The sequence below is a fragment of the Lycium barbarum genome, chromosome 7, assembly GCF_019175385.1.
Source record: "Lycium barbarum isolate Lr01 chromosome 7, ASM1917538v2, whole genome shotgun sequence".
NCBI classification, from domain to species: Eukaryota; Viridiplantae; Streptophyta; class Magnoliopsida; order Solanales; family Solanaceae; genus Lycium; species Lycium barbarum.
This window is the reverse complement of record NC_083343.1, coordinates 128,146,737-128,165,395: the sequence shown is the minus strand read 5'-3', so window position 1 is coordinate 128,165,395 and position 18,659 is coordinate 128,146,737. Positions and strand designations below refer to the sequence as shown.

The 18,659-nt window shown below is 33.6% G+C and overlaps 1 long non-coding RNA gene across 1 annotated transcript; it reads left to right on the top strand.

Moving 5' to 3' along the window:
- Nucleotides 1-9,321: 9,321 nt before the first annotated feature.
- Nucleotides 9,322-13,742, top strand: LOC132604331 (uncharacterized). Its single transcript, XR_009568705.1, has 5 exons — nucleotides 9,322-9,666; nucleotides 10,587-10,710; nucleotides 11,428-12,931; nucleotides 13,002-13,076; nucleotides 13,164-13,742. It is a non-coding gene; the product is annotated as an uncharacterized LOC132604331 (long non-coding RNA).
- The last annotated feature ends 4,917 nt before the right edge of the window (nucleotides 13,743-18,659 follow it).

Here is an 18,659-nt window from a genome sequence, read left to right as displayed (position 1 = left end):
AGAGGAACATTAGACCTTTTTTGGGTGGAAACATTTGTCTTACTGCCTAATTGTATATTGTACCCTTTTTTACTATCCAAAGATTTCATAAATTATGTTGCTCTTTTGAAACAAACTGAAAATAGACTGCTTATATTGAACACTAAACTGGGATTACAAAGTAATTACAAATGATAGTAAGTAAAAATCCAACAGAACCTAAGAAGAAAGGGAAGAGAATTAGACTGATACATAATTGGGATGACGAAGTTACAGAGCAGGGAGATGAGAGATAACTGAATATCATAATACGCATAAATCGTTCTATCTAATCCCTAATCCCTTTTAACTGATTACTAATTGGGTCTGGATCCTAAATAAAACCCTCCAAAAGTTTACTTAGCCCAATAATTTCAACTAGATCCGTCCTATTTAACACTTTTAGACCATAGGCCCTTATGTCATCCGCTTGGTTCACAACATCTTTACTCTTCTCCAATCATCAGAAAAGAGGTTTTAAAAAGAAAATGAGTTCAAATCGTCAATGGATGTACAAAAGGTTAACTAAAGGTCTGGATAATCCAAAATTCATACGGGGCGCAGAGCAATTTATTGAGTCCAAAATAAATCACCCCCAATATAAAGTTGTAGATATCAACCATAGAAGGAAATTTAAAAAGTATGAACTTAAGAGACGAGGATGATGATTCAGACGATGAGGTAGAATTTCATGACAAATCTGAATTAAATATGGATGAAGATGATGATAATGAGGATTAAGAGGCATATTATGCAAGTGCAGTAGAGTTAAAGTGCTCTAATCTCTTCAAATAGAAGAGTCAAAATTACTGAAACATAGTCTATAGGTTGTTTTAACTATTGAATTTTATATTTCTTACTGGCAAACTTCTATTTTAGATCTCGTCGATTTTACATTTCTTTGTGACCAATTTAAGTATTTGTATTTAATAGTTTTTCAGGTTGTTTGTTTGAACGATTATCCCTCGCTCTCATTTTTGTGAGAGAAGTAGCTGATTCTGAAACTACATGAAGCGTAGAAATATCTCGGTATTTATTTGGGAAAGCTAGAAACCTCATTGGGAAACGGAGGAATTTAAAGCCAAATCCGCACAATGTTCAAAAAAATCGACTAAGCAAGAAAGGTGGCGAAGGATCGGACCCTTCACACCATACGGGAGGCTCCAGAACTCACCGAGAACATGCAAAACTACTGGTATATTGATTTTAATTTAGCTAAATCATAATTTCTTTAAAGCTACTCCTTGTGTATTAAACGTGGTAAATGTGATTTCAATTTTAGGCCAAACAACTAGGAAGACCACCTCATCCACAGGAGCTTCTAAAGAAGACACATCTCAGAGCTAACAATGAGTTTGTGGACCAGAAGTCTAAAAGCACATATGTAAGTGACGTAAGCATTGCTCATTACATTTCTAGATTTGTGTTTAGTTTTTCGCGTATAACATCCCTCATGTTTACTCCAAGTCTGATCAAGAAACTACAAAAAATGAAATGAAATGTATGATAATGAATTCAAATACCAAAAGGGACTTAGGTTACCATATTTTGAAGAATTGTCAATTCTTTTACCAGCAACTTTCATAAATCAAACAAGGAATACTTAAATCTAGGCATGCACTCAAGACACCAGCCGTTGCCACTTTATCAGGAACAAATACCTCTTGTTTCGTCAAACAGAAAAGCTCCAGTGTCTTATTTCCAAGTATATACTCCTTTCAATGGACTCATGCAATTTTTTACCCAAAACAAAAATATCAGGAAGCTAGAATAGTAACAAAAGTATCAAAATCAACTTTTTTAATGGATTATCAACATGCAGGGTTAGACGGTCCTCTTCCATACAAATGTACAACTCAGTTACCTCCTTTACAAGTCCCTTCTCAGCACATCATATTATAACTTTCTTCCATGAGACCAGATTCTTAGGAGGCATTTATCGACCAACATCCACACCATATCATAGCCCCTGCCTTGTAGTAACTTGAGATCATCAAAGCTTTAATCTTAGCTGCACAACCATTTAATCTACCACCATGTCCCTTCAAATTATAATTCTGGCATAAGAAATGAATTCAATAGGAAATAGCAGATATTTTTTTCTTAATATTTAGAAGACATTCTATTTTAGTTAAAAAGCAATAGAAAATTACCACCTTCCAAGTGCATACTTAACTGCACCAGATTGCACTTTATAATTCATTTTGTCACTAATTAAAAGAAACAACAATATCTCGAGAAAAGGTGACGAGAAAAACAATCAATATTATGTAGTACACAAGCCGAACAGTTTGGATGGATTCATATTTACTGATGGAAGCACTTTCGGCTGACAAGACCAAGCTCTTTGGCAATATAATTAGACTAAGAAAATAATCCTAATTGTATCCATATCCTGCTGAAAACTTGGCACATTTTTGTACAGTGTTTATTTTTTAAAACTGTTAGAACGTTTCGTTTTTATTGTTTCATTATTTTCTTCAATAGTTCTTGAATCCTGACTAAGATTAGTGGTGACTTTTATTTTTGTTGAGTAAAGTACTGTCTGCTACTTGATTCAGTGTTTGTTCTTAATAATGTGAAACAAGATAAATGTTGAGTACTTTAAGGATAGTGAGTGATGTGCTTTAGAAGGAGATTTTTTCTGTTGCCTTCTTATTTTTCTGTGAGAAGCTTCAGTTTGTGTTCTTATTTTCTGCGTGATAAGCTTTAGCTGTGGATACTAAACTCTGACTGTTGTATCAACTTGCTGTTGAGGTGCTGTTTAGAAAAAGAAACATTTGACTAGCTTGCTATTGAACTGTTGTTGAAAGAATGTATACTTTAATTGCTCTTCATTTATAACAGTCATTCATATTTTCCATTCCTTCCAGTCGTTTAAACTTTGAAACTTCCCACTTGCTAGGAGAATAAAGATTTTATTGAGAATTAAGTGTAATAGAATGAATCAGATAGACCAGTAGTCAATGTTCTGACATGTTATAAGTTATTATAAGCCTTTTAATTTGTTAGCATTTTGATTTAGTCTATTAGACTGTTCTTGATGGTTTTTTCTTTCAAAAAAAATTACTATTATAGAATTCATATCATATTTTTTGCTTTGAGGATGCTATAATGTCTAAAATCACATCTGCATCTCAACTTGAAGATGGAGGTAGTGAGCCTCCTACAGTTGATTTCTCACAAATTCATTTGGATGAAGTTGGCTGGGTTAAGAAGCCGTGCATTTATGGTCTTGGTTTTCTCAAGCACCTTTCTACGGACATGTTGGTGCATCATCCTCTTCAACATCTCGGCCTCCAGATCTAGACTTTGATGCTTGGGTGCCTGAATGTGTTGGACAACGTATGCAAGCAATGAAGGAAGAGATGAGAGCAGAGATTAGACAAGAAATAGGAAAAGAAATGCGACAAGAATTGCGTGAAGAAATGAGACATGAAGTGCAACAAGAGGTGCAAGAGCAAGTTGATCAAATACTCCAAGCACTCATGTCGCTCATCCTAGCTGGCTTACCTACACCTCCTTCTCGTAGACGTGACTCGTCGTCAAATAATGACAAGAGTCCTATTTAGAATTATTTTAGAGTCTTTTACGTTAGATACATTTTGGATTGTTTATTAACTTTATGATGGATGTTATTGTTTATAAAATAGCTACTGTTTTTGTTTTATTGTAGTTTTTTAGACTTTTCAAAGCTTTAAATTAATATGAATATTTAAAATGACAATTTTAATGTTGAATTACTATTCGGTTAGTAATATTTCCTAACAGGTTTAGAATCTGATATTAAACTTTCTAACGAATTACTAATGGAATTTTTCTATTACTAACAAATTACTAACGTAATAATAACCATATTTACTAATGAATTTGAAATTTGTTGGATTACCAACAGATCTTTTTCGTAACTAAAATTACTAACGGATTAACGATGTATTTTGAAAATAATATGACCGGACTTACCAACCAAGTTGTTATGTGTTAGTATAGTTTCTAACGGGATACCAATGACACTTTTTCTGTTAATACATTTACCAACCAATTACAAACGAAATTTGAATAATAAAGGACCAAATTTACTAATCTGTTCTCTGTCCGTTAGTAAAGTTACTGATGGAACACCAACTGAATTTTAGTTAGCAAAGTTACCAACGGAAATCATAGAGTCAAGATTCATAAATTGCCAACAATTTTTTTGTGGCTTTACCAACCGAATTTTAGTTGGTAATGTTACCAACGATATCAAATTGGTTGGCAAAATTTACCATCGAGCCTTTTAGCAACGGATCAATATCCGTTGGGAATCCGTTGATAATTCAAATTGCCAACTGATTTTGTCAATTTACCAACTAAATTTGTTGTTGGTAATTTGGGGTTTTTTTGTAGTAGTTTCTACAAAAATTACAGTATATCACTACTTTATTCACTTTCCTACAGCTAACTGGCATCCCTATTATTATCAACTACTACTACCACCCACAACAATGCACCATTGTCCTCAACCACAGCTACCAACATTACCGTCAATCACCATCAATCATTATATATCGTCAATCATTGCCATCATTAATCATTACCATTAGTTCTTACTATCATCCACACAATTATTAGACGCTGCCACTATCAACCACCACTGTCAAAACACTATCACCATTTGTTACTATCTATAACCAGCACCATCAGTCAACACCATCTTTAGTTAGTACCACAACCATCAATGCTAGCCGTCATCTGTACCAACTATCGTAATTTTTTAAAATATTTTATCCATAGAGCATTATATTTTAGTGTTTTATTGAATTCTATATTTATTAATTTTTAAAATAATGAAAGTTTTATATATACATATGCGAGAAAAGAAATGATCTTAATTATTTAGTATTTAGATCTTAATACAATATTTTAATATTCAAATATATATTCTGATTTAGTTGTTTTAATTCTAAAGATGCTTTGATGTAAAAAACCTTCCATGTCCAAATATCATAAATAATGTAGTATGTTTTCAAGTTTAGTATTTGAATTAATGCCACGTAACCATATACAACGTATATTATAACTTATTAATCTCCTTATTTAAATTGATGAAATATTAATTTTTTTAAATTCTATAGTGTTTGATCCAAATGAAGTACTTAACTTAGAAAGTCTCTTTAAGAATGAAACCTAAGTAATACTGTTAGAAAGATCAAAAATATTTTAATATTTAAATATGTATTCAGTAGTACCTCAAGTTTTTTATCATTAAAAGAATAACGAAGATAGCTGAAATTATATTGTATCATGCATTAAGGAGTGACTTTTCCCAACTATTTTTGTTTTACAAATTCTGTTTCTACTCCTTCAACTTTTGATCTGGAAATTGTAAAAGTAAGGCCTAATTTATTCTGTCTAAACTTTTAACTAATGTTTGTTTCTTTATTCTCATGATGAAATTGATTTTATTATTTTATGTACTGATATATGATTTGTTGAAATATTACCTAATTGTAAAATGCAAGTATTTTCAGCATTTCATAGCACAAGTTTATCTTAAGAGCATTCATGGCAGAGTAAAGTATTTCTTTATGCCATTAAGTGCATTAACAAATATTGCACTTTGCGTTTAACTTTATTCTTATAAATGAAAATACTTCTTAAATTTCTAGAAAGAAAAGTAATTTACAAATATAATTTTGGAAGAACATGAAATTGAAGAAAGAATATTAAGTGAAATAAAAAAGAAAAAGAAATTCAGGAAAAAATTAGAGTGGGGGCAGAACTGTGACCCTACAGTTCCACATGTCCAATTGATAGTAAACCTCAAATTACAATTAAGTGGATGTGGGTCCTTGCACGTGGCCAGGGATCATGAGTTTTTCAGTATTTAAAAGTGCTCCAAACTTTTGCTATATTTACGTAAATGTTTGAGGACAGATGATGAAATAAATGAAAAAAGCAGGGGCAAAATTAGCACCAGAAGAGGGCCTATATTTGGATGCTGGGGTAAATTTTGAAATTACATGACACTATAAATGGTTTTACAGTCAACATCGCCTATGGTACAAATTTCAATCCATGCCGTCTTTCATGAAATATAAAAGGCAAAAGTCATAAATTGAAATATACTTCAAAAGTTATTTTCACGCTTAAACTTTAGTGGTAATTTATTACACACCTAATATATAAAAAAAAAATATTAATTATCCTTCCGGACACTTAAATTCAAGTTTTAATAAAAATGTGGTAGTCACGCGCCCTACCCTGTTGCCACGTATTAAATGAATTAATTTACGTTGACCCAATCCATTAAACCCAAACCCAATTCGTTTCACCCCTCCATTTCATTTACCCCACCCCATTTACACCTAATTTACTCTTTCTTTCACCCACCCGTTAAAAAATCCCTACGTACCAATTGATCCATATGAAATCCTTCAATTCTGACGAGATTCAACACGATCTGGTCAATATTTGTTGGATTTTCTTGTGTTTGTTGAGTTCATCTTTCTATTACACATATAATTAAAGTTAGGGTTTTTTATTTAAGTCTTATTTAAGGGTTGCACTGGTGTTTTTGGTGATTTTTGTGAAGATCACACCTATTTCACGACTAGGTAAAGCTTTTTTGTTAAAAGGTTAGCCTGTTCCCTCACTTTATTTTGTGTAAATCGACTACATCTAGGGTTTTTTACATGTTTAGTTTTTTATGGATTATACTGTGTAAATGTCATGGTAAATGCTTGAATATGTTTAAAAAGTAGTATTGTGTTTATAAAAGTGGTATAATGTTAGTACTGTTTGTTGCGACTTGAATAAGGTTATTTTAGACATTTTTTTCTTCAATTCTACTGTGTTTCATGCTTAAATATGTCCAATATGTTGTAATAAGTAGTTGTGTGTGACTTTACTTCTTAAAAAGAATTGTACAATTTTCGGGTTGTAAAATGTCTTTTGAACTGATTACTTTGAGATTTTACCATGGTGGACTTTTAAAGGGTAGGGGTAAAGAAAGATATGCTGGGGGAGAGGTTACTGATATTTATGATGTGGACATAGATAATTTTCCTACTTTGAATTGATGGATTATGTGAGAGATTTAGGCTATGACCCCGGGAGATGCTTACTTTATGCTAGGTTGCCTAAAAGCTTACCCTTGATACCAATAACATCAGATAAGGATACAATGGGAATTGCAGCATGTTTGGGGCATGGGGATATTTTGGAGGCATTTGTATGCCACATAGTTGAAGAGCCTCAACTGGTCCCACTCTTATTAGAATATACAACCCGTGGGTGGAGGGGGGGGGGGGGGGGGAATTGGAGTATCTTTTGAAAAAAGGGGTAGTGAGGGAACAACTCATGTGGGAGATGTGTAAAATGCCACTTTTGATGAGGCTGTCCAAACTACTAATCCTCCCACTTCTCCTCTTATCCAAGAAAATATAACTCCACCTCAACAACCTACTACTCCTCCAATCCATTCCCCCATTCCAACTAGTCCTACTACAGCCCCTAATTATCCAAGTCCTGCCACTGTACTGTCTACCACTGATGATTCTTCACAAAACAGAACTGGAATTGATAATGATGAGTGTGATAAGGATGAATTAGGATCAGATCTAAAAGGATTTGTTCAAAAAAAAAAAAAGTAGAAGTTAGTGGGAGTGATATAGATAAGGAGCTAAGGGCTTTTAGAGAGGAAATGAGAGATGGAAAGAAAAAAAAAAAAAAGGGGGGGGGGGGGGGGGGTGAAAGACCTCATGTTCCTGCACATGTTAAGTTAGGAACAAGAAGAACAGGGGTTTGATGAATCAAAAAGTGGTACTAAAGATGGTTTAGAAGGCAAGTTGGCTGGAGATGAGCCATATTACCTTTCTGATGAAGCTACTAGCTTTGAGACTGATCCAAATGACTGTACTGATGCTGATGGAGAAGTGGTTGAACAAAGACCAAAAGCAAGAAAGAAGGTAAAAACAGGAGTTGTGTTTGATAAAACTTGCATGAAGGTTACATGGGAAACAAGTCTACAGTTTGAGTGTGTTGATGATTTTAGGGCTGTTATTACTAAGTATGTAGTTGTTGAATATGTTGCTATTGAAAAACATGTTAATGAACCTTTTAGGGTAAGGGTTAAGTGTGTAGAGGTTTGTCCTTGGCTTTTATTTGCCAGTTCTGACTCTAAGACTTACAATTTTGTGGTGAAGAACTATAATCCAATTCACAAATGTGACCCTACAAATAGAAACAAATTTGCAACTCCAAATTTTTAGATAATCACTATAATGAGAGGATAAAGGAACAACCAAGCATTAGAATTCTTGAGTTCCAACAGCTTATTAAAAAGGATTTGGATCTTTATGTTGGGAGGACTGTGTGTAGGAGAGCAAAAAACAAGGTGATTTCAGAGATAATGGGTGACCATGTAAAGGAGTTTGGCAGAATTTGAGATTACAAAGATGAGTTGCTAAGGTCTAATCCAGGTAATACATGTGTAGTGAGGCTTAGTGAAGAGACAATTGAAGGAAGAAAAAGATTTGTAAGCTTCTACATATGCTTTGATGCAATGAAGAAGTCATACTTGGCAGGATGTAGGAAATGTATTGGTTTGGATGGTTGTTTTTTAAAGGGAATTTCAAAAGGTCAGCTGCTTGTTGTTGTTTGTAAAGATGGAAATAATCAGCTGTTGCCACTTGCTTGGCAGTCGTTGAGGTTGAAAACAAGCATAATTGGACATGGTTTATTAAAATTCTAAAGAAAGATCTCCAGCTGAGAGATGGGACGGACATGGCAGTTATAACAGATATGCAAAAGGTAATATGAGGTGTTTAATTACATCATATTTATAATTGTTTCTTACACTTTATTTTCTGTTTAATAACAACCAACTTTTTTATTATTCATAGGGTCTTGAAGGTTCCATAAAGGAGCAGCTGCCAAATGTTGAGCATATGATGTGTGTTAGGCATATGTTGGAAAATAGGTCCAAAGAATACAGAGGTCTTGAGAGAAGAAATTGTTTTTGGAGGTGTGCAAGGTCCACATTTGAGGCTGATTTGAATGATAACCTTGACTACATGAAAACATTGGGAGAGGCATGTAACACCCCAAAATTTTCTTTTTTGAAAGTAACACCTCAAATTTTTGTAGAAGGAAAAAAATATTTTTTTTTTGTTATGTTTCGGGTGATCTGACTTCGGGAGGTCGTAACCTCATCCGAATTTGAGAATTTAGGAAAACTCATAAAATAAAAGTTGTAGATAATTGAAATACCTTTCCAACCATATATTATAGGCTTATAGGTGACATCTAGATAAGGAGATATGGACGATGCAAGTTGGGTTGGCGGAACAGCAACTTGAGACCCAACCCAAGCATTTACATTTCGGCCCATGAGTATATTTTGACCCATGAGGCCCATTAATGTTAACATATCTGGAAAATTCAGTAAATGGCTGATCATTTTACATCTAGGAACTTCCAAAATATTAGAGAGAGAGAGAGAGAGAGAGAGAGAACTCCTAGGCTAAGAAAAGTCATTTTGACCAAAATCGGAGCCTCGAATTTCAAAGCTCGTGAAGAGAAAAGTGTTGTACGTTGCATTGCCTTCATTTTGAGCCAAAAATCAGCTAAGAAGGAGAGTGGTGACTTGGTTGCTGCATACTTAAGGTAAGATTGAGGTCCATTTTTCATTTTTAACAAGTTTGTTTAGAGATTTAACGGATTAGAACGGATAAAATAGCGTTATAAACTTGTTTATTATCTTGTTGAGATTTATGGATTAGGGGCTGTTTTAGTTGGATTAAATGGGTGGAATTGGTTGATTTATTATGTATAATGATTGTTGATGTTGTTGATAAGTTGCTGTTTTCGAAAATGGGAGAATAAAGTGTATGAAAATATTGTATACAAAGCGTATACTGGGCTGTTTTGTATGATTTTTATGGCTGTTTTGTGATAATATTTTGGGGCTGTTTGATATGATTTTTTTGTGGTTGTTTTATGATAATATTTTGGGACTGGTTGGTGGTTGTTTTGAATTGTTTTGTGGCTGGAATATCAAGGGAGTTGCTGCCCAGATTTTTGTTTTGCAAACCCGTTTTTGGATTGGGACTGCTGTTAGTGTTTTTAGCATAACTCCTTGTATACAGCTCCGTTTTGAGTGCTTCAAGATGTTCTGGAAAGCTATTTAATAGACCTAAAACTTTCATCAAGGATGTAAAACCCAGTTTTGCCTTTAGCTACCCGAAAAGGGGTGATGAAGTGCAGGGGGAGGTGCTGTCCAGATTTCTGTTTTGAACACTCTACATGGACTGCTGTTAGTATTTTGAGCATATCTTTTTGTACAAAATTGATGTAGGGGTGATTCGAATTTCTATGAGACCCTAAGACATATATCTACAACTTTCATTAAGGACACAAAGTCCAGTTTTTCCATTTACCCCTTCGAAACTGAGCAACAGTACAAGACAGTAGCGCTGTCCAGAATTTCTATTTTGGTAGTTTGGGCTGATTTTCGTTGATTTCGTGTTTAGTTGTGATGTGCTGGGACTTTTGAACTTAAGTAGATATTTTATTTTGTATTTAAGGTATATATGCTCTTGTACAAGCTAAGAGGAATTATTTGACGAAGTGGACTTTGGTTGGTCTATGGCGTAGATGATTTGAACTCCTCGAGTTGTGGTAGAACTTGTTGTGTGGTAAAACGCCAAGGTCTGTGTATAAACTTGAACTTAAAATATTTTTATTTTTCTGGAATTTTGAAGTATCTTGATGAGTTATTTCTTTACTCTTTATCTTATATTATTGTATGGTTATTGTCTCAAGTATTGCAAAACTTTTGCTAAACCGCCCACTTGTACGAATTGCTTGATCATTTTGCATTCTTGTTGGGACTTGGTCCTTCTCGTTATGGTGACTAGTCATCGATATTGGCATGCCCCTCGATTCGGATCTTGCCCATCTTGACTTTGGATTTACATTTCGTCTTGACGATGGATTTTCGTCCATTTTCGAGTACGAGTGGAAAGCCACTTTCAACATGGTGGTTGATTCTCTTGATATTGGGTGACGACCCTTCTTGATATGGGATTCGGTCCTTCTTGATTTCGGGGCTTCGGCCCATCTTGATATTGATTGTGCTTAGTGTGATGGCATGACGTACATAATGGGCGAAATTGATTATTTGACAACTCTCTTGAATTGAATTATAAGCTTTCTTGATACTTGAGCCTTAGAATATTAGTATTGATATTTTGAAACTCTCCAAGGTTTGTATTCGATACTTTGATATACTTGTTCACTTGGGCTTATTGTTACCTTATTGAGCCACCTACGACGAACAAGGGAATTGGAGAATTTAATGGCTCCAAGCCCAAAGTTTATACACCACTAAGCTTCATGCTTAGCGATAGTTGTTTTCTATCGTAGGTAATGCGCGAGATGAGGTATGAAGATGACCATTTGGAGTAGACTTTTTGGGAGCCCTTGTGAAGATCACATCTGCATATGCATCCAGTTTTTGTAAATTTTTGGGGACTTGTACATGATACATGTGCGGCACTTATGTATGAAATTTTGAAGGCTTGTGGAAAAACAAGACCATGTGCTTGTAACTTAAACTTGATGACTGGTTTTGCTATTTTAGGGTGTGTTTTTAACCCAAGTCATGCCATATACTGAATTTGTATTTTGTCTTGTAATTATGTACAAAGGATGATAATAGTTTTGTGAAAATCACTAGTTTGAGTTTTGTGCATCTTATGGACCCGTAATGGTGTTGATTTGGTAATAAAATTTCAAAACGAAGCTTCTTAAATGTGTTGACTATTTGAGAAGGGATTACCATTTTAAAATGATACTCTGCTATTGTATTTCATCTAAGAAAATTTTCGGAGGGCGCAGTGGGAAAAAAAAAAATTTAAAAAATGTCGTACTTCCAAATTTTTCCGCATGAGCCTTTTCCGCTATTAAATATATTTGTGAATATATTTTGGCATAAGTTCCTTCTAAACGGTGTAAGTGAAAAATTGGCTTTTGTTCGTAATAGTGTCCTCCCAAAGGGGGGTGCTACAAGGCAGGTCTTGGTAAGTTGATGTACTGCAATCTAGAAAGATGTGAGTAAGCTTTACTTCAAATATACCACACAAGTTGATAGTGTAGATAATAACATGGCTGAGTGTTTTAACTCTTGGATATTGGCTACAAGACACAAAGGTATAATTACAATGCTTGAGGAGATAAGGGTGAAAATGATGAAGAGAGTAGGACCAATGAGGGAGTTTTGTAATAGTTGGATCTGTGATGTTTCTCCAATGGCAATGAAGTTACTAGGAGACAACACAAAGAAGTCCATGAAGTGTAGTATTTAATGGAATTCTGATACAGGGTATGAGGTGCTTCATGGACAGTATAGGCATATTTTGGATCTGCCTAGGCAAACTTGTACATGTAGAGCATGAATGTTGAAAGGCATACCATGTCCTCATGCAAGCTTAACCCAGTGGACTACATTTCTCATTGGTATAAAAAAGAAACATACATGAAGACATTCAGCCAGTTCTGAATATGAAGATGTGGCCAGAATCAACAAATCCTTTTGTTATACCACATGAAGTAAAAAGGTTACCTGGCAGACCCAAGAAAGTAAAGAGGAAAGAAGCTGCAGAAAACTAGAAAATTATCCAAAAGGAGAATTGAGATGACATGCAGCAAATGTCATACCAAGGGTCAACAAAAGGAGATGTTTCAGAGAGCCTAATACTACTGGCCCAAATTCAAGTAATGCAACTGTTGGCCCAAATTCAAATAATGCAGCTACTGGCCCAAATTCAAGTAATGTTGCTGCTACTGTCTCACATCCTACAACCCAAATTCAAGTAATGCAGCTGCTCCAACTAGTAGAGGAAGGGGTAGACCAAAAGGTTCAAAGAAGGTAAATCTACTTTATAATTCAATAATAAGTTATAAATTAATAACTTCTAATACTTTCTTTTGTTTTGTAGAATATTGGTATTAGCAGGCCAAGTATGGTTGGAATGGGGGTGCTGCACACACAAAGTGGGCAAACAATCATTAATGTAAGTTGTTTATCACTCGGCTATCTTTTTCTATTAACTCTTAGTTACTTACAAATATCATTAACTAGCCTTATTGCATTTATGTAGCCTGGGCTGCTAAGTCAAAGGTTTTGAACTGTTAAGTCTTCAGCAGTGGTAACTGGTGTTCTTGACATAAGGCAACATGTGGTGTGAAATGGTAGGGAAAAGATGCTATGACCTCAAGGCAGCTTGGAGAAATGATGGGGAAAATGGCCAAAGTTACACAATCGAGCCAAGGAAGTTCCACTACTCCATTATGACTGCATTCTGTTGGTGTTACTATTTCAGCTTTGACTGCATTGTAAAAATTAACTTTGAAGGTTTTGGTTTAGGATTTAGGCTTGTCCTTAGCAGCTGAGACTGCAGTTAAGACTGTTTTTGGGCAGCTGTGATTGCATTTAACTTTTTTAATGTTTTGTACTGAATTGGCATAGGTAGGGCAGCTGTGACTGCATTTAACCTTTTTAGTGTTTTGTACTGAATTGGCATAGGTAGGGCAGCTGTGACTGCATTTAACTTTTTTAGTGTTTTGTACTGAATTGGCATAGGTAGGGTCGATGTGACTGCATTTAACTTTTTTACTGTTTTGTATTGAATTAGCATACCTGATGAACTATCTTTTTCTGAATGAAAATGAATGGTCAACACTTTGAACGTATTGACATATGTGTATTGAATGGTATTGACTGGTTGTGGTGGTCTAATTTTGAACGTATTTTCATTTGTGTATTGAATGGTATTGACTGGAATTGAATGGTAGGGTATTAACTGGTATTGAATATTAGTGACCGCTTAGTTAGTAGTTAGGGACACTAAATGAATAACACATTATAAATAGGTCTTGCCATTATACCTAATTCACTCACAACTAATTATTCATTCTCCAACTTTCACTCAAATTCTCATTCATTCTACCCCTCACCCTAATATGAGTCTTCAGTCCAAGATGCTGGCATTTGGGAAAACATTAACGAGATCGTCGTTGAAAATAATGACTTCGTAAGTGTTAATTTCATAATGACGAGATCATTTTTTATTTTCAATTGTTTTAGTTTTAGTACTAGCATGTATTTTTTGCAGATCCTTCTTAATAACGTTTTGGAATTTCTTCCAAATTTTGACCACGAAACTATTGTTCTCTACAACCATCACGCGTACCATATGAAGTACAAAGTTGGTGCATATACGCACCTATCTCAAGGCTAGAAACAATTTATTTATGCTAACGGATTGAGGACAGGGAATGTGTTGTGTTTCCAAGCCTGTCAAGTTAGGAACCGTGTAGTCTTCATTATCAAGAAAAAGGGGGAGATCGTAGTATTAGATTAGATCTCCGTGTTTGTCACTTTTAAAGTTTATGTATGAAATTTTTGTTGGCTTGTAATTTATTTATGTTTTATTTCCGAATTTCTTTACTTTCCACTTTCCGAATTTTGATACATACTTGGCAATACCAAACATCAAGGGTTTCAAAAATCAAACTAAACCAGACATTAACAATATCACCAAGAAGTTCTAATAAACATTACCAATAGCCCAAGAAGTTCTAATTAACATTAACACTACCACCAAGAAGTTCTAATAAACATTACCAATAGCCCCAAGAAGTTCTAATTAACATTACCAATACCACCAACAAGTTCTAATAAAGGCTTAACAAGTACACTAACCTCTTAGGGCAACTTCATATAATAACCTCTTAAGTACATACTTTGAAACACAAAACTTAAAACTAAAATGCCAATACACAACAAGGCAATCCAAAGTATTGTCTCCCTTTTGGTGGACTTTGCCAGCTTGCTTTTCCACATCCTCTCCTTTTCTTTCATCTTCTTAATTTGTTCTCCAAAATTATCCATTTCAATCTCTATGCTTTGCATATCAATTTTGCTTTCTACAGATTCTGTAGACATAGTAGGCTTGTCATCAACTTTTGCGGAAGCTTCAAATGATGCTTCAAGTTCACCAATTCTTCTCACTAGTTTAGGAATCACAAATTTGGATCTTGGATCAATCTCATCACCCTTCCAACGATAAAAATCACATGATCTAGCATCTTACAATCAATCAAATATAGGTAAAAGGAATATAACTTCCAACTAGAAAAGTTCAATTCTTGATGAAAAATCACTTACACCATAGTATGGACAACTCCAATAGCTTCTACCCGGGTTCCTGGGATCCAAGAGGTCATCAAAGGCAATAAAAACCCATGATTGCATCGCTCTTCAGAAAGCTCATGATCATCTTCCTCCTTACAAATCTTAGACAAGCCAAATCTAGCCATTATGGAACCTTCATTACCCGAAATTCAAAGGCATAAACGAAGCTAGTCACATACGGAAAAAACAACGGAAAAACACAGGAACTAATACAAAAAAAAAAAATGAAAAAAAAGCATACATTAACAAATCGATAAAAACAGTTCCTACAGGAGAACAAGAAGCTTTACAATGGAAAACAAAAGGGAAAATTAGTTGGAGAGGAACTAATAAACAATGGAGACAAAAATTACCTTTGCTTCAAATTGGGGCAGATTTTGCGAATTTGGGAGACAAAAATTAGGGTTCTTAATATTTGATGGATCGGGTATATTTGATGTGTGAGTAATGGTAATATGACCGTTTAAGTGGATGGATTCGGATTTAAATGATTTTTCCTTTTTTTTTAAAGTTTAATGTGTAATAAATAACTGTTCACGCGCACAAAAAAGTCGGCACACATGCGCTTGGGTTTGGGTGTTCTGAGGGGTAATTAATATCACTTTTTTATATATTAGGTGTGTAATAGATCACCACTAAAGTTTAAGTGTGGAAATGACTTTTGAAAAATAGTTTAAGGGGCAATTTATGACTTTTGCCAATATAAAAATTATCCCCATGGTCGGCAAACATGTTGACCCTCTGGCGCTAGCTTGTTGCCACTTATATATTAGTAGTAGATAGAAGTAAATACTAGATAGATAGTAGATACACGTACTTAAAAGTATGAGTTCCATAGAACTCAATACAATTTTTATTAAATAGGGGTAGGGGAAGGGGAAATGGAGGAGGGAATTACAATGTGGATATTCAAACCCTCATCAATAAGTTAAAAGTTCAGGTAATCAACTAATTGAGCTACTAAGTCCCTGCTACAACTCAATACATTTAATCTAATTCTACGTATTTGTTGAAAAATTCTTCTAGAAAGTATAGTGCAATTTTGTCTTAACAGAGTTATATACAGACTTGTCTGAAGGTAAGTCCATGACAGGTATGATTTGGACAGAATCCAGTAAATTTGATCAAATAATAAAAAAAGTAATTCATAAATTTAAAATTTATAAACTTTAAGTTGTGAATTCGCACGAGACTAAGGACCCGTTTGGCCATGAGAATTTTTCACCTTTTTTGAAAAAATATTTTATTTTATTTGAAAATTAATGTTTTGTCATGAAAATTTTAAATACAACTTAAAGTTGTATTTGGAATTTGAAAACACTAAAAAATTTATTTTCACTTTCAATATATTTAAAGAACCAAATAATCTTTACAAAAACTATAAAACATAACTCCATCTTCAACTCTAACTTCGAATTTCAAATAAAGTGATAAATATTTAATTTTAATCAAATTACCATGATAGAGGCTCAATCAACAAAAATTGTGTGAGGGTCCATTACATTTTTTGCCATGGATATGTGGGCCATCTTTGCAAATGAACTAGTGAAAACAAAAGATGACAAAATAGTACATAGTACAAAAGAAATGGATGAAAGAAAAAGTCATTTTCCCTCCTTTGCTGATCACACCTCACCAAAGATATGCCAGTACGAAAAATTTCTTTCTCAAAGAGACACCATAGCTATTCTCAAGAACAAGAGGCTTTCTACTCTAAATATACTCCCTCCGTTCATTTTTATTTTCCTACTATTTCATAAATAGATTTTTATTTTTATTTATCTACTTTTGCATATCAAGAAAAAAATTATTTATTTTTCCAATTTTACCCTTAGCATTGATTACTAATTCCAATCATTTTCCAAAATCATTAAGACTATCCACCAATTAATATGAGTATCATGGTAAATTATGCACTTCATTTATTATTTCTTAAGAAGCGTGTGAATGAAGGGAGTGATAAATCTATCAACTTTCTTATTCTTTTTCCTAGAACAGCAAACTTTGTGCTCTAAATGTAATAAATCTATCAACTTTTTTGTCATCCTTTTCTTTTTATCATTGTTTGGATCTGTACAACCACCTTCTCTTGCCAAATTTCAAATTTTGGAAAAAAGAGAAGTTTCTCATCAATGAACCTTATTTTGTACATATGTATCATCATCAATATAAAATGTTTTATACATAGCTTGTAAGCACAATGTTCTTATATTTTTTATAGAACTATCTATAGTGTGCTCATGGTTGTTGTTACCTTTACATATCCACCATGGCTGCATATATAACCTTCATGCTTGTTGGAAAATTCTGTCAACATAGAAATATAATTTATTAGAAACTAGAAATAATATTAATATAGAAATTTTGTACTGTTTTCATTCTAAATAATGTTTCCCACTTCCCGCAAGCAAAATTAATAGTGGTTCACATATTCAAAATTATAATTTGATCTTTATAATATCATAAAAGAAAATATATCAATACTTCTACTCTAAGATAGCTTTGGCAGGAGACAACCCTTAATGCAATAGTTTTTTTTTTTTTTTTTTTTTTTTGTACAGATTATTTGTGCTTCAAATCAGGAATGGAGAATGTAAATGTTGATAAAGGGCCTTCGAACCAAGAAGGTAATGTCTCACTTCTATGAAATTTCCTTAATTTCAGTATGGAAATCATTTATTAAATACTACATTTTATTTATATTTTACCTATTCCTTGTATTTGATACTTATAATTTAAAAACTATTATTGTAGATCACAATGTTAACGATCCAGAATATTCCACAAGAGCGCATAATGTTTATAGCATCAACGAGAACTTTGTCTTTGAGATCGGTATGAAATTTAGTTCAAAAGAGGAATCATATAATGCATACAGTTCATATGCTGGGGCAAAAGGTTTTGGTATTCGAAAAGGTGCAAAGACTTATATTTTCTTAGCATTAGCAGGACACCAAGTTGTCAACAAAGTTTTAAGCATCAATCTTCAAAGAATTTGTATATTTAATTTTAATAGATGAATATGTGATTCTAATAGCTGAATAGAATTGAATGAGTAGGCTTAGAACTTAGAAGGAAGAACCAAGTTTTCTTGAAGAAGAGAAACGGCCAGTACTTTGGTAGAAATGAGCATTGAAGAAGATAATAAAAAAGTAGACCCCACAATCCATTTTTTTTTTTATAATTTATTTGACATAATTTTTTGTGGACTCAACAATCCACTTTTAGTAGGCGTTTGGCCATAGAAATAAAAAAAAAAAACACTTTTTTTAGAATTTTAGAGTTGGAGTTGGAGTTCGAGTTGTGTTTGACCATAATTTTTGAAATTGTATTTTTTATTGAAATGTAATTGTTTTGGTTATGAAAAAAGTGAATTTTTTAATAAGTTTTTTTGTTTTTG